Source organism: Macaca mulatta, chromosome 3 (assembly GCF_049350105.2).
Source record: "Macaca mulatta isolate MMU2019108-1 chromosome 3, T2T-MMU8v2.0, whole genome shotgun sequence".
In the NCBI taxonomy this organism is placed as follows: Eukaryota; Metazoa; Chordata; class Mammalia; order Primates; family Cercopithecidae; genus Macaca; species Macaca mulatta.
The window spans coordinates 6,859,928-6,873,541 of NC_133408.1; the positions used below are offsets into that span (position 1 = coordinate 6,859,928).

Here is a 13,614-nt window from a genome sequence, read left to right on the forward strand (position 1 = left end):
AATTACATTGTAATGATCTGTCCACCTTTGGGTGACATTCTACCATGTTCATCTGAGACTCCAGCGTTTTTGTTTGTGTCCGGTCTTCCAGGAAAGCTGATGGGGTCTAGATGCACTTTTTATATCCCCCCAATGACAAGTATAGTGAAGGCCAAATGCTCAGTGAACAGTAACTCTCTGCCTTATGTCTAGGTGGGTGATGGATCAACACTGAACTTTTTTTTTTTAGAATATATTACTTTGGCTGGGTGCAGTGGCTCACGCCTGTAATCCCAGCACATTGGAAGGCCTAGGAGGGAAGAATCAGTTGAGGTCAGGAGTTCAAGACCAGCCTGGCCAACATGGTGAAACCCTGTCTTTACTAAAAATACAAAAAGTAACTGGGCATGGTCTCGTGCACCTGTCATCCCAGCTACTCAGGAGGCTGAGGCATGAGAATCGCTTGAAGCTGGGAGGTGGAGACTACAGTGAGCTGAGATCACACCACTGTACTCCAGCCTGGGCAATGGAGTGAGACTCTGTATCTTAAAAAAAAAAAAAAAAAAAAAAAAAAAAAAAAGAATATATTGCTTTGTTGTGGTAAAATATACATAACATAAAATCCACAATTTGAACCATTTTTAAGTGTTGACTATACACCATTTAAACCAACAAAAATGTTTGCAAATTTGGGTTTTATCCAGCAATGCATGCATATCATGTAGATTTTATTCTTACCCCACCTCTCTATGATCTTTCTGCCTCTGCTTCTGTCAGATGTGTCTGTTCCCTAATTTTGGACATACTTTGTGCTTTCCTGCTTAATTAATTGTTTGTACAGCCCTTCTCTTTCCTTTTCACTTCTGCTTTCCCGGCCAACACACCTTCCTGTTGGGCTCCATGGTAGACACCCATTAGCATTTACTCCTCGCCTCCCAGGGAATCTAGGTCATAAAGGGCACCCTTTTTGTTTATAGCACTTAATAGTAATTATAACATCTATATTGTCTATATTGTCATTTACCTCTTCTTTTAACTATTCACATGCTACCAGATGACTTCTTTTATTAATCTCTATGTATATGTCAAGTTCTATAGTAGATGCCAGGTCTCCGATAGTAAATATGAATATGATTATTAATATTAAATATGATTTGTCTCCTTTTCTCCTGGGAAATTTTATACTCTGGACAAAGGGCAGACATTGAACACTGTGTCAATCAGAATAGGCTATGTTGTAGTAGGCTAACAACCTTCAGCACCTTCAAACAACAAAGGCTAATTAATTTCTCGCTTACTCCATTTGCCCTGGTGGCTCAGCTGGGACTTTCATGGTCCTTACTCGTGGACCCTCCACACTGAGGGAGCAGGCTGCATCTGGGGAATTTTGGATCTCAGGAGCACTGAGAAAAAGAGAACACAGTAAGTCCCAAACTAGCTCTTAAAACTCTTTCCTCACTTCTTCTCTTGTTTTGTTGGCAAAAACAAGTGACACGGCCAGTTCTGACTTCAATAGTTGATGGATGTGTGATCTTCCCCTAAGGAGTTTGGGTATCATTTAACTGGATATACAGGCTATACACTCAAATGCACAATTACACGTTTTTATGAGACTCAAAACCCTTTCAAAGTAAATTCTGTTACTTCTATTTGAATTTGGTTTTGAATTTTCTGAAATTGAAGGGTTCAAAGAAATGTATAAGGATAATCTTGTCCAATCCCAAATTGTTTGACCCGTGACTCTCAATCTCTGGGCCTTTGCATAAGAGTAGAGATTAAATTATTTTACATTACAGGAAGTAGAAAAAACATCCTAAGTACTTGCCATAGACTAAGTAATATCACACACAACACACACACACACACACACACACACACACTACTACACACACATACACACACAAAGATAGATATATAGGACTGGGTGCAGTGGCCAGGGAGGCCAAGGCCGGCGGATCGCTTGAGGCCAGGAGTTTGAGACCAACCTGGGCAACATGTCAAAATCCCGTCTCTACAAAAAAAATAAATAAAATAAAAAAATAAATAAGAAATACAACAATTAGCCACATGGTGGTGCATGCCTGTAGTTGCAGCTACTCAGTAGGCTGAGTTGAGAGGATCACTTGAGCCCAGGAGGCGGAGGTTGCAGTGAGCCGAGATCGCACCACTGCTCTCTAGCCTGGGTGACAGATCAAGACCCTGTCTCATAAAACAAAAGATAGATAAATAGAAAGATAGGTAGATAGATACATAGAGGAAGAAAGGAAAGAAAAAAAGAGGAAGAAAGAAAAGAAAAGATGCTAAGCGCTTATTCCATGGACCATTCTAAATGTTTTTCATGTATTAACTCAAGAGTCAACAAACTTTTTCTGTAAAGGAACAGATACTATATATTTTAGGTTTTGTGGGCCATGAGATCTAGGTTATTACTACGTAACTCTGCCACTGCAGTGCAAAAGTGGCCACAGACAATACATAAACAAATGATTTTGGCTGTGTTCCAATACAAATTTATTTATAAAAACAAACAGTGAGCTGGTTTGACCTTTGTTTTAACTTAGTTTATTCTGATGACAACCCTACTGTTATCTCCATTTCATAGATAAAGAGGCCTGTAGACGTACAGTAATTTGTAGAAGTGCAGTTGAGGCTTGTAGAGGTGCAATCATTTGTCAAAGTTCTCTCATCTGGTAAGTCGGGGAGCCAGGCTTTGACAAAGGCAAGTTGGCTCCAGGGTTCATGATCCCAACTGTTACGATTCATTACTTCTCTAATAATGCTACTCTGCTGAATTCAGTTAAGCTATCGAAGTATGGATCAGAAAAAGAGGGTTGGGCTTCCAAGATATTTGGTCATTTTATGGATGATCTTTTCTGTCTAAACAAAGACAAAAGACACAAATTATTTGTGGTTTCATTGTGCTGGGGTTGTGTGATTTACTGGGCCACACTAAATACACAAGATGGTATACAAAGTGGTAAAATGCACCATCTGAATCATTCTTGGCATACACTGACACACAACTTTGGGGGTCTTCAAGTTTCCTTCTGGTGCCTCCCCAGCAGGGTAGAAAAGAAGACAAAAACATAGCAGAGAAAATCTGTCCAAGAATGGGGAAGAGTAGTCATGGCATGCTGAGGTGGTGGGCAGCAGCTGATTTAAAGTTAGTAAATCTGAATCCAAATAATGGTTCAATTTCTCTATGCAACCATGCATAAATACCTGTGCTTCTCCAAATCCGAGCTTTCAGGTCTGAATCATGGAGACAGTGTATCTACTTACAGATGCACTGTGGATGATAAAGTAGTTTAAGCACAAGTGTTGGCTAAATTACAACATCTTATAGACATATGTAAAGTTGTCGCTATTACTGTTGTCCTCAGAGTAAGGGTTTTGCTTTTGTTGTATTTCAAGGTGACTTAAGTGTGGTTGACTGCATATAGAAAAGGAAGAATCCAAACCTATACTGACTGTAATTGAGTCTTTAAATTGCATATTTAAAGAAAATGACTAGCTTTTAAAATCCCAAGTGATTTTAGAGAAGACTCACAGAATTGTTCAGGCTTTCTGCAACATATTTACTCATATAGTTGGGGTGGAAGAAGTTGGATTTGCACTTGTGGTTTTCATAGACTGGACAGTTTTTCTTGCCTATTCCACATGTTCTAATGCTACATAATTTTTAAGATTTGGCTCACTCAGCTATCATGATCTCCCAACCTACATCTGTTATCGATTTTTTGTGTCCTTTCCTAGTTCTTTGCATTCATTTCTGTTTGGCACAGGTTATTAGAGTTACTTGTCTATACATTCAACTAACATGTGGCTGTCTGTTGTGGAGAGGCAGTGTACTAGATGTTAGGGACACAAAGCTCATGAAGTAGATACGGCTTCTGTCCTCAGTTGGTGTATCTCTCAGTTAGAATCTGTTACTTGAGGGGCAACTGGAGCTCTTTCTCCCTTCCTACTAGGCTGAGAATATGGAAACCAGGTCCCCAGTTAATTTAAGTTGTTTTCTTGATGTTTAAAGAAAACATCCATAAACTCAAGAAGCTTTCTTATGAATCAAGTTTTCAAGTTTTATAGCATTTGCTTTGTACTACTTGTTTTGACCCCATTGGGAAGTTTTATTTCTTCTGTTCTCCTGATTCTTTACCATTTTAGCAGCAAATATGCACTTAGCATCCACTATGCGACTGATGCTTTGGAAATACTATGGAAAACTTGGTAGCAATGAACCCCCTGCCTTTAAGGAGCTTATATTCTATTTTAGATTAGGGAAGCAGGAAGGTCTCTCTCTATGTCCAACAGAATGAGAAAGAACGAGCCACATAAGTGGTGTCAAAGAGGAATGCAAAAAGACAGCATGGCTGGAGCTGAGTGAAACTAAAAAGAAGACAAGGTTGACAAGAGATGTGATTCAGATCACCAGAGGCTGGGAGACAATGGAGAGCATTTTGATTTTATTCTAAGTTCAATGGAAAGTCACCAAAGAATTGTACGAAGGAGTATAACATAGGGTTTGACACAGTGGGTGAAGAAGATCACACTTGCTACTAGAGATGAGGAGTACACTGTAGAGGGGAAAGTATGGGATCAGATAGGGGGTTATTTCAGGTGTCTACATAAGGGATGATGGTGACCTCAACTGGAAGTAGAGCTGAGTGGAGAGATGTGAGATACATTTTCAGATAGTAGGAACAGGACCTGCTGATGGGTGTGTTGACATGGCCTGAGGGCAGGGATGAGGCAGGAAGATGGTAAAATCAAGAATATTCCTGGGTTGAGCAACACTCCACTGTCCACTCCCTGTGATGCAATTTGGCATTTCTCAACTCTGCCTTCCCTCCTAAAAATCATGAATCAGTAATTTTTTTTTTTTTGAGACAGAGTCTTCTGTCGCCCAGGCTGGAGTGCAGTGGCACGATCTCAGCTCACTGCAAGCTCCACCTCCTGGGTTCATACCATTCCCCTGCCTCAGCCTCCTAAGTAGCTAGGACTACAGGCTCCCGCCACCATGCCTGGCTAATTTTTTGTGTTTTTAGTAGAGATGGGATTTCACCATGTTAGCCAGGATGGTCTCGATCTCCTGACCTCATAATCTGCCCGCCTCGGCCTCCCAAAGTGCTGGGATTACAGGCGTGAGCCACCGTGCCCGGCCCTCAGGAATCAGTCTTATATTAATTTTATTTTGGGTTCTGTATCTGTTGAATTCCATAAACATCTCTCATTTTTTTCTGGTTACTCATTCATCTATCAGAAATTGTGTAAAGTCCATATTTTTTCAAATTTGGACCTGTAAATACTAAAGATTTAAACTACTAATAAACATGTACTTAATTTCAAAAAGAGACTACTAGACGTAGGTGAATAGGGTTTCCCATTTCCTGAGAGGAGGAAGAGGTGAGAAAGATTGCGTGGGGAAAATTGAGAGGAAGATGGGGCAGCAGTAAAGGAGAATGCCAGCTAAAGGGAATTTGGTTTTGTTGCTGTTATTTATGTGTTTTTTATAAAGATGAGATACAGTCAAGCATGTCTGCACACTGAGTACAGTGATTCAATGGAGAATAAGATATCGTGGTGCAGATACAAGAAAGATAAAAGAACAGAAGGAATGACATCCTTGAGAAGGCCACAGGGTGGGGACTTCCAGCTCCTGCAGCAGGATCTGCCTTGAGTGGGTGACTGGGGTAGGTGCAGGGCAGAGAGAGGTTCTCACTGAGCAAGTTTAGGATGAGGACTTTCACTCCAGAAAAGACTAGAGAAGGCCCTGAGAGAGCTGTTAGGAGGGAAGCCAGAGATGAGAAATGTAGAATCTCATCTGAGGCAGTGAAAAAGGAGCCTCCTAGACATAGGATGGTGGGCCTTTGTTGAGTGACTCTTCCATATGAGGAAAGTGCCTGGATAGCTGGTTTCTGGAGAATTTAAGTATTACTGTATTATACATTATAATGCATCTTTATATAATGTTTTTCTCTTATTCCCCAAGATATTTCATTTTCTTTTGGAAAATGTGGACAGTCAGTCTCCATGTATATCTCTGTGGTTTCTAGCTCTTTCTAAGAGCTTTTTGCTTTTGTTTTTGAGACAGTCTTGCTCTGTCGCCCAGGTTGGATTGTCATGGTGTGATCTCCGCTCACCGCAACCTCTGCCTCCTGGGTTCAAGTGATTCTCCTGCCTCAGCCTTCCAAGTAGCTGAGATTACAGGCATGTGCCACCACGCCCGGCAATTTTTTTTTTTTTTTGTATTTTCAGTAGAGACGGGGTTTCACCGTATTGGCAAGGCTGGTCTTGAACTCCTGACCTCATGATCTGTTCGCCTCAGCCTCCCAGAGTGCTGGGATTACAGGCGTGAGCCACCGCGCCTGGCCCCTGGTTTCTGACTCTTATATTAATTTTGTTTTGAGCTGAGTATCAATTGAACTTCATAATCATCTCTCATTTTTTCAGGTTCCTCATTCCTGTTTCAGAAATCGTTCATAAATGTTCATTATTTTCACATTCAGACACCTAAATAACAATGATTTAAACTAAACGTTTAACTTCAAAATGTATATACTATTTGCCTTTTTATGGTGAGAATATATTTGTATAATACCTATTTATGTCAACACAGCAACTAACATAATAAATACACTCTTAGATTATAAAAGCTCACTTTATATAATCAGAGTATTTTCTCCATGTTTCTTATAAAATAACTGGTATGAATAAGCTATTTGGAATATCACTCAATTACTTACACCTCATTTCTTTCAAAATGTGTTGGAGATATTTCCCAATTTGCAGGTGCCTGGAAGGTTGGAGTGATGAGTGTGTGTTTGTGTGGACGTGTGCTTGGATGTGTATGCACACAAAGGTTTCCTCTTCCCTAATCTAATCTGTCTTTCTTTCTTTTTTGGCCTGACTTCTATACACAATTTTCTTAGCTCTTCTGGTAGGTTATTTAGGAACTCAAAAGTGTTGGGCAATGGCTTTCATCTCCTGTCAGGCTTCATTCTTTTCTTTGGGGGGAATGTTATGCATTCCAGAAGACTCTCCTCCCGAGCATCATTCACGTGGTCATGCTGTCCAGGTGCCTCTCACCCCACCTGGAGATGAGGCTGTTCTGTTTTCCTACTTTGGTAATCCCCGCCTCTGTTCTAAGGGCCTGGCCAAAACACAGAAAGTCTTACCTTTTTTTTTAAATCCGATCTTACAACAGTGCTGGTGACATTTTATTCTAGATGGATGTTTGCATGAGGGAGTTCTTAAAAAAAATTTAAAAACAGATTTTTCTGTCTCTGAGCTTTTTTCATCTATTTCCTCCTTCTGTCATATTGCCAGAAGCTAATTGAGAGTCAGTTATGTTTTATTTTAACCCAGTGACACAAGCAATGATGAGTTTTCATGTTAGTAAAGTGGGAAAATGAGATGTGGAGAGGCTGAGGGGCAAAATGAGAATCGGCACAAAAATCTGATTGACACAGCATTTTGCGAGAGGCAAGAATGTCCCTGTTAGGCAGGAAGCCCTGGGTAAGATAACCTGGAATGCGTGTATATGATCAGAACACAGGGCAAAAAACCGTTCTCAAGGCTTATCGCCACCTGAAGATTGAAGGACAAACAAACCTGAGTGAACTCATTGAAAAAAATCTTGTGTGCCTGGAAACATTCTGAAAGGGGCCCCTCCCTTGGGCTATAAGATCAATGGTGAATATCATTATCAAATCAGATATGGGTAAGCCTTTACAGCTCCCAGTTCCCGGTGACTATACCTTAAAGAACAAAACAAAACAAAAATACCACTATCCGTAGGCAAGTGTTTGCTCTTGACTACATATTTACATATGAAAGTCTATTCTGGGGAAGGACAGTGAGGAAGATGGAAAAATCAATGAAAAGCTCCCTCTTGGAATTTGTAGAGACCTTTCTTTCAAAGGCGAGCCCCTCCGCACTGATTTGTTTGCAGAGACCCACACAGGCCCTATATTTATTTAGTTCCTATTTAAAAAGAAGCTTTCCTCCTGCCTCAGACAGACTTCACCTTTCTGTTGCAAAAGATGTTTCCTTGAAATGAAAATGTAATGAGTGTTAGATCAGTAGCATGTAGCTGCCAGGCTATCTCTTTGATCCAGTTCGGAATGCATTTGTTAAAAAGCTGCTTTATTGATTTTTTTAGCTGCTTTTTGCTGTGTTTGGATCATTTGTACATATGCACATCACAATTTTTGCTACATCAAAGTGCTTAGTAAGTTCACTGCACTCAGGAAATAGCATACAAAACAAAGGAACTTTGCTCTAAAAAGATTTCTGCCACTTAACCTCCAATATGAAAATTGTTTTTAATGCTTTTTTTTTTTTTTTTCTGAATAGCTTCAAAATATTTTATGCAGTCTTCAATGAGTAAGCCAGGGCCCCGCTTCAGATCTCCTTTGAAAATGATACATTCTGGAAAAGGAAGGATTTGATAGAACGAGTAAATGCATCTCACATCCATTCTGCTGGACAGGAGTCATTTTACTTCAATTAATTATTTGATTGACTCAATTTGCGGTGGCAGTAGCTTCCAGGAAAGTGTTGACAATATTTGATGTATGTGAGGATAGCTATTAATTTAGTAATAAGTAGAAATTTACTAGGTAACTAATGTGATGTTTCTTTATTAGGTCCAATTATATGACAAAGAATGAGCACATTATAACCTTTAATGCTGATTTTTTTTTTTTTGTATCGTGTACATACAAATCAGTGTTAAGTGCTTTTAATTCTGAACAGATATTTCCTGGGGGCAGACTTGGAGCCGGCTCAGAGGAAAGCATGACTGGGAAGACAGAGCTGAGTTTGCTCCACTTTTGGTCTCAAGCCAAAAGCGCTGACTGTGGTCAAGTGTGGGCTGCCCAAAGGAGCTGTCCATTCTAGCCTCCAACTAGACCCCTCGTGCTGGTAGTATTCGGGTGGGCTGTACCTCCTGCAGATGGACAAAAGAACATGCATTAAAGATTTTATTTAACTCATTCTGTGAGGGAGCTAGGAAAATGTTATAACCAGTTGAAATGGGGATCCAAACCAACATTTATTTGTCAGCAATAGTGAAATGAATATGCAAATGGAGTCAAAACTGGTTTTTCCATGGGAATGGTGTCAGTGGGGAGGGAAACCAATTAAACCCCTATGAGAGGGGCGGAATTTGTGGTGTTCATCAGTTACTTACAACCTACAGGTTTGTAAAATAGCTCAAAGACAGTGAAAACTTAGAATGTGATAACCTCTAAAGTCTAGAAATTGTGTTATTTCCCATTGAAGCACACCTTTTTTTGTACACCTCCAACAGTGGGGCAGACACTCAAATCCTTTTCTTTTTGTCTTTAAAGTCAGGAAAGTAACTGACTTCAGGGGTCAGGTGAAAGTCAAGGGGTAAGAAAATAGGAGGCAGGTGATAATTGTGGGCTTCTAGTAATATTTTGGTAAGTGTAAAGGAAACACGACCTAAAATAGCAATGCATCAATTGAGTATTTAAAAATCTTTTGTCTTTTTTAGAAATTTTGTCATTGTGGTGGTAGTTGATATAAAAAGTAGTTTTCCCCTTTCCTGAATTTTATCTTTTATTTTCTCTTTCTATTTTTTCCTCCCTGCCTGCCTGCCTGCCTGCCTGCCTGCCTGCCTTCCTTCCTTCCTTCCTTCCTTCCTTCCTTCCTTCCTTCCTTCCTTCCTTCCTTCCTTCCTTCCTTCCTTTCTTCCTTTTTCCCTTCCTTTTTCTTTCTCTTTTTCTTTCTTCCTTCCCTTCCCTTCCCGTCTTCTTTCCTTTCTTTCCTTTCTTTACTTTCTTTCTCCCTCCCCTTCCCCTCCCCTCCCCCTCCCCTCCCCCTCCCCTCCCCCTCCCCTTCCATGACCTCCTTCAGTGCCAGTCCACATTTTTGTTTTGATCCATCCCTTTGCACATTGGACTCTCAAAAACAGCAATTCCTAACTGCTCAATTGGATTTGCCATTTGGGGCCATCTCTGTGCATGGCCTCTAAATAAATTTACCAAGTCCTCTTGGTGCAAAATTGAGATATAGATGAATGGGTGCTACCTAAGAGAGGAATGGGGACACCTGGGTCTGGTGGAACAATGTCCCGAAAGCACTACATGACTTCGGCAAACACCGCTCTTTTCTGGGTGCCATCCCATCTTGTCCCCAAGCGGAAGTCAGAGGGTACTTAGCAGCCATGGCCTGGCCTGGCTGGAGGTTTGAACCAGTGATCCTCAAGCGTCTCCGGTCAGGTCACTGGGAATTTATACTTTCCTAGAATGCCCATTTTCTCACTGTCTCAGAATGAAATCTCACCTCATGTAACAGTAGTCATGAAACCCAAAGGCACAATGTGGAGAGGAGTTCACGAGAATGCCTGGTATGAGGAGAGCACCCCAAATCACTCTTAATGAGCTCACCTCAAAATCTTGGGCTCCACTTATCCCATGGCAGTTTTCTTGTTTTTGTTTTTCTATTTATAAAGATGTAATTTACATGTAATAAAATGTATTATTTTTAACATGTATTTCTTCTTTTGAACATATGCTTAGAGTTATACCACAATCAGATAACATTTCTGTGGGACCCCCAAACTTCCCTGGTGACCCTTTTTTGTCATTTTTATCCCCGGTCTCCCAACTTTAGTAACCACTGTTGTGATTTCTATCTCTATATTTTGCTTTTTCTAGAATGTCATATAAATGGAATCCTAGAAATGCAACCTTTTGAGTCTGGCTTCTTTCACTTATAATGCATCTGAGATCCATCAATGTCGTCACTCGCATCAGTGCACACTGAGTCATATTCTCTAGTATAAATGCACCACGGTTTATTTTCTCATCTACTGAAAGTGAGGTTGTTGGGTTGTTTTTAGTTACGGGACATCATGAATACAACCAGTAGAAACATTAATTTACAGATTTTGTGTGTGAACACAGTGTAGTGTTTCTGAGTTGAATGGCAAACAAATGTTTAACTTTATAAAAAGCTGTCAAATTGTTTTCCAAAATAGCTAATCCATTTGGAATTCTCACTAGCAGTATATCAGAGTTCCAGTTGTTCCATCATATTCTCACCATCATTCGGTATTGCCTCCCTCCCTTCTTCGCTTGCTCTTCTCTTTTTCCATTATATTCTCATCATTATTTGGTATTGCCTGCCTGCCTGCTTGCCTGCCTTCCTCCCCTCCCTTCCTCTCTCTCCCTTCCCTTCCCTTCCCTTTTTCCTTCCTTCCTTTTATTTTCCTTTCCTTTCCCTCCCTCCTCCCCCCTCCCCCTCCCTCCTTTCTTCTTTTCCTCTTCCTTCCTTCCTCTTTCTTTTTTCCTCCTTTCCTTCTTTTTATTTATCTTTCTTTCCTCCCATTCTACTAGATTTCATAGTGTTATCTCATATGGTTCAAATGAGATTACCTTAATTATTAATATGTTGAGCTTTTTTTTACATGCTTAAAATCTTCTCTCCAAGTATCTGTTCAAATCTTTTGACTGGGCTGTCTTTCAAAAGCTTTCCAATTCAAATTCCATCTTTCCAAAAATATGAATTCATTAAGTCTAGAAAGTATCGATGGGCATATTTACAGTGCCTGTGGATGCAATGGCAAAACAAACTCCTAGAATAGATTATTTTGTAGTTCCTTAATATGTAGATATTAAAGAAAGCAGTAATCAACTCAAGCCATAGTGGATTCACTAAGAATAAATAATGTAAAGGGACCCATTTCCTTTCTTTTTCATGAATTAACTTAATTTTATATTAGAATAGTTTAATGGATATATTTTATTTCATGCTTGTGAACAAAATGGAGAAATATGAACTATGTAACAATAAGTAAATTATATTTTGTTGAAAAACTATTACCCCAACATATTAATCTTTTTGAATCTGTCAAGCTGGAGGAATATTCCTTAGTAATTAAATTCAACATAATGTAATCATCAAAAATATTCCAATTAAGTCAATAATAGTTTTATAAATATTATTAAATGTGTATATTTTATTCTTATTTTAGAAATATTACATATTATGATAAATCTGTTATAGTTTCATGGGAGAAGGATCCTCTGACATTCATCTCAGAATGCTATACTTCACTTAAAGTTTACCTCCTTTTGTTATATTAACCCCACTTCATGAGATGCTATTTATTCTTTTTAAAAATGTGTATGTCTCACTTTAATGGTGTTGCTTTTGTTTTTTAAAAAAAATTGCTTATCTTTACATTTGAGATTTCCTTTTACCCTGTGGGTTTAAGTGGCATACTGCTTGCTTCAGCCTGTTTTGAGTAATTCTGAGGTAGAAGCAGGACAGATTGCGAGGGCTGACATGCCAGTGGCTGCAAAGTCTCTCCCCTTTTTCCTGGGTCTTGGTAGACACTTGAGTTTCTGCCGTGTTGTCCCTTCCACCTCCAGGTGCTTTTCCTGCCTGTGTTCTGCAGCCAAGTGCCCTGTGATTGCTATAAGAGGGATGAATGAGGACTGGGGGTGGGGATGCAGCAAACTGACCAGCTGCCACCTCTCCATTCTCCCAGTCATCTCTCTGATCATTGTCTCTGCACTAGCTCACAGTCTGGAAGCTTGGAGAGCCTCTTTTGTTTCTCCACTTTTTTTTTTCCTCTGAGCTCTCTGTAAAAGCATGTTTTGGATTGTGCTCTCTTCTTTCAATTAATTTATATCTACCCTCTGTCTTTTAGGAACTTATTTATATTATTTGACAAAGCACAAATGTGCAGAAAAATCCTAGGCCTAATAAGCCCAGATGTTCCAGGTGCAGATTCACACTTCTCTCTCATGAAACTCCCCTTCCCAGGCCATCAGGGTGAAAGCAGGGAGGCAGCTGCTGTGAGGACAGCACTGTCATGCAGCACTAGAGGCCATTCCACACATCGCACCCACTGCCACGGCAACAAGCACCCCTCCTGCCCTCCTGCCCTCCTGCCCTCACCCTTTAGAGGATATCATGTGGAAGTTCCATAAAGGCAAAGACCATGGAGAGTTCATCAATGATTTTAGCCGGTAACGTTTTAAAATGTATTTATTCACTCTTCGTTTGGATTTTCTGCAAACGGAGTACACATTTCGATAGTCATCAAGCAGCCTGTTGATTTCATGTGCACTAACTAGCAATTTTCTTCTTATCAGAGATGCTTATTGAAACATGAGCCTTTCATTTCTTAATGCAATGCCACCTTTTTAATCAGTCCTGCACAGCCCTTAATTCAGGAGCGAGACTGTCAGTAAACAAAGTTCTCCTTAGAAAGCAGACCTGACAATTCCTATTGTTCGTGAGACTTCACCTTCACCAAGGCAGCCATATTGACAAAAGTCCCAAGTGTGTTGCAAAGCAGACGGGTGCCGGTGTTTTGCCTGCCTCACATTGGAACACCCGTCCTCTGTCTGGCATTGCTCTGCAATAGGAATTTTGGTGGGAAAGGAGAAGTTGCAGAATCTGAGTCAGATTGTAGCTTGTAGCTACTCTGTGGACACCTGACCTAGCTTCTTCTAAGTCAATGCTCCTTAACTGATCACAGATTTGACCCCAGAAGTCATATGGCAATGTCAGCAGACAGTTTCAACCATAACGACTGGGAGGGAGCTGCTGGCATCTAGTGTGTAAGGACCAGAGGTGCTGCTAAACATACTC

General features: G+C 40.2%; 1 protein-coding gene and 1 long non-coding RNA gene across 2 annotated transcripts in view; both read left to right on the forward strand.

The window, feature by feature from the left end:
• The window catches only part of DSCAM (DS cell adhesion molecule), an 831,700-nt gene that overhangs the window by 234,563 nt on the left and 583,523 nt on the right, over positions 1-13,614 (forward strand). The gene's annotated exons all lie outside the window — the stretch shown is intronic.
• On the forward strand, positions 85-12,743 carry LOC144339651 (uncharacterized). Its single transcript, XR_013414907.1, has 4 exons — positions 85-192; positions 1,300-1,401; positions 10,278-10,424; positions 12,384-12,743. It is a non-coding gene; the product is annotated as an uncharacterized LOC144339651 (long non-coding RNA).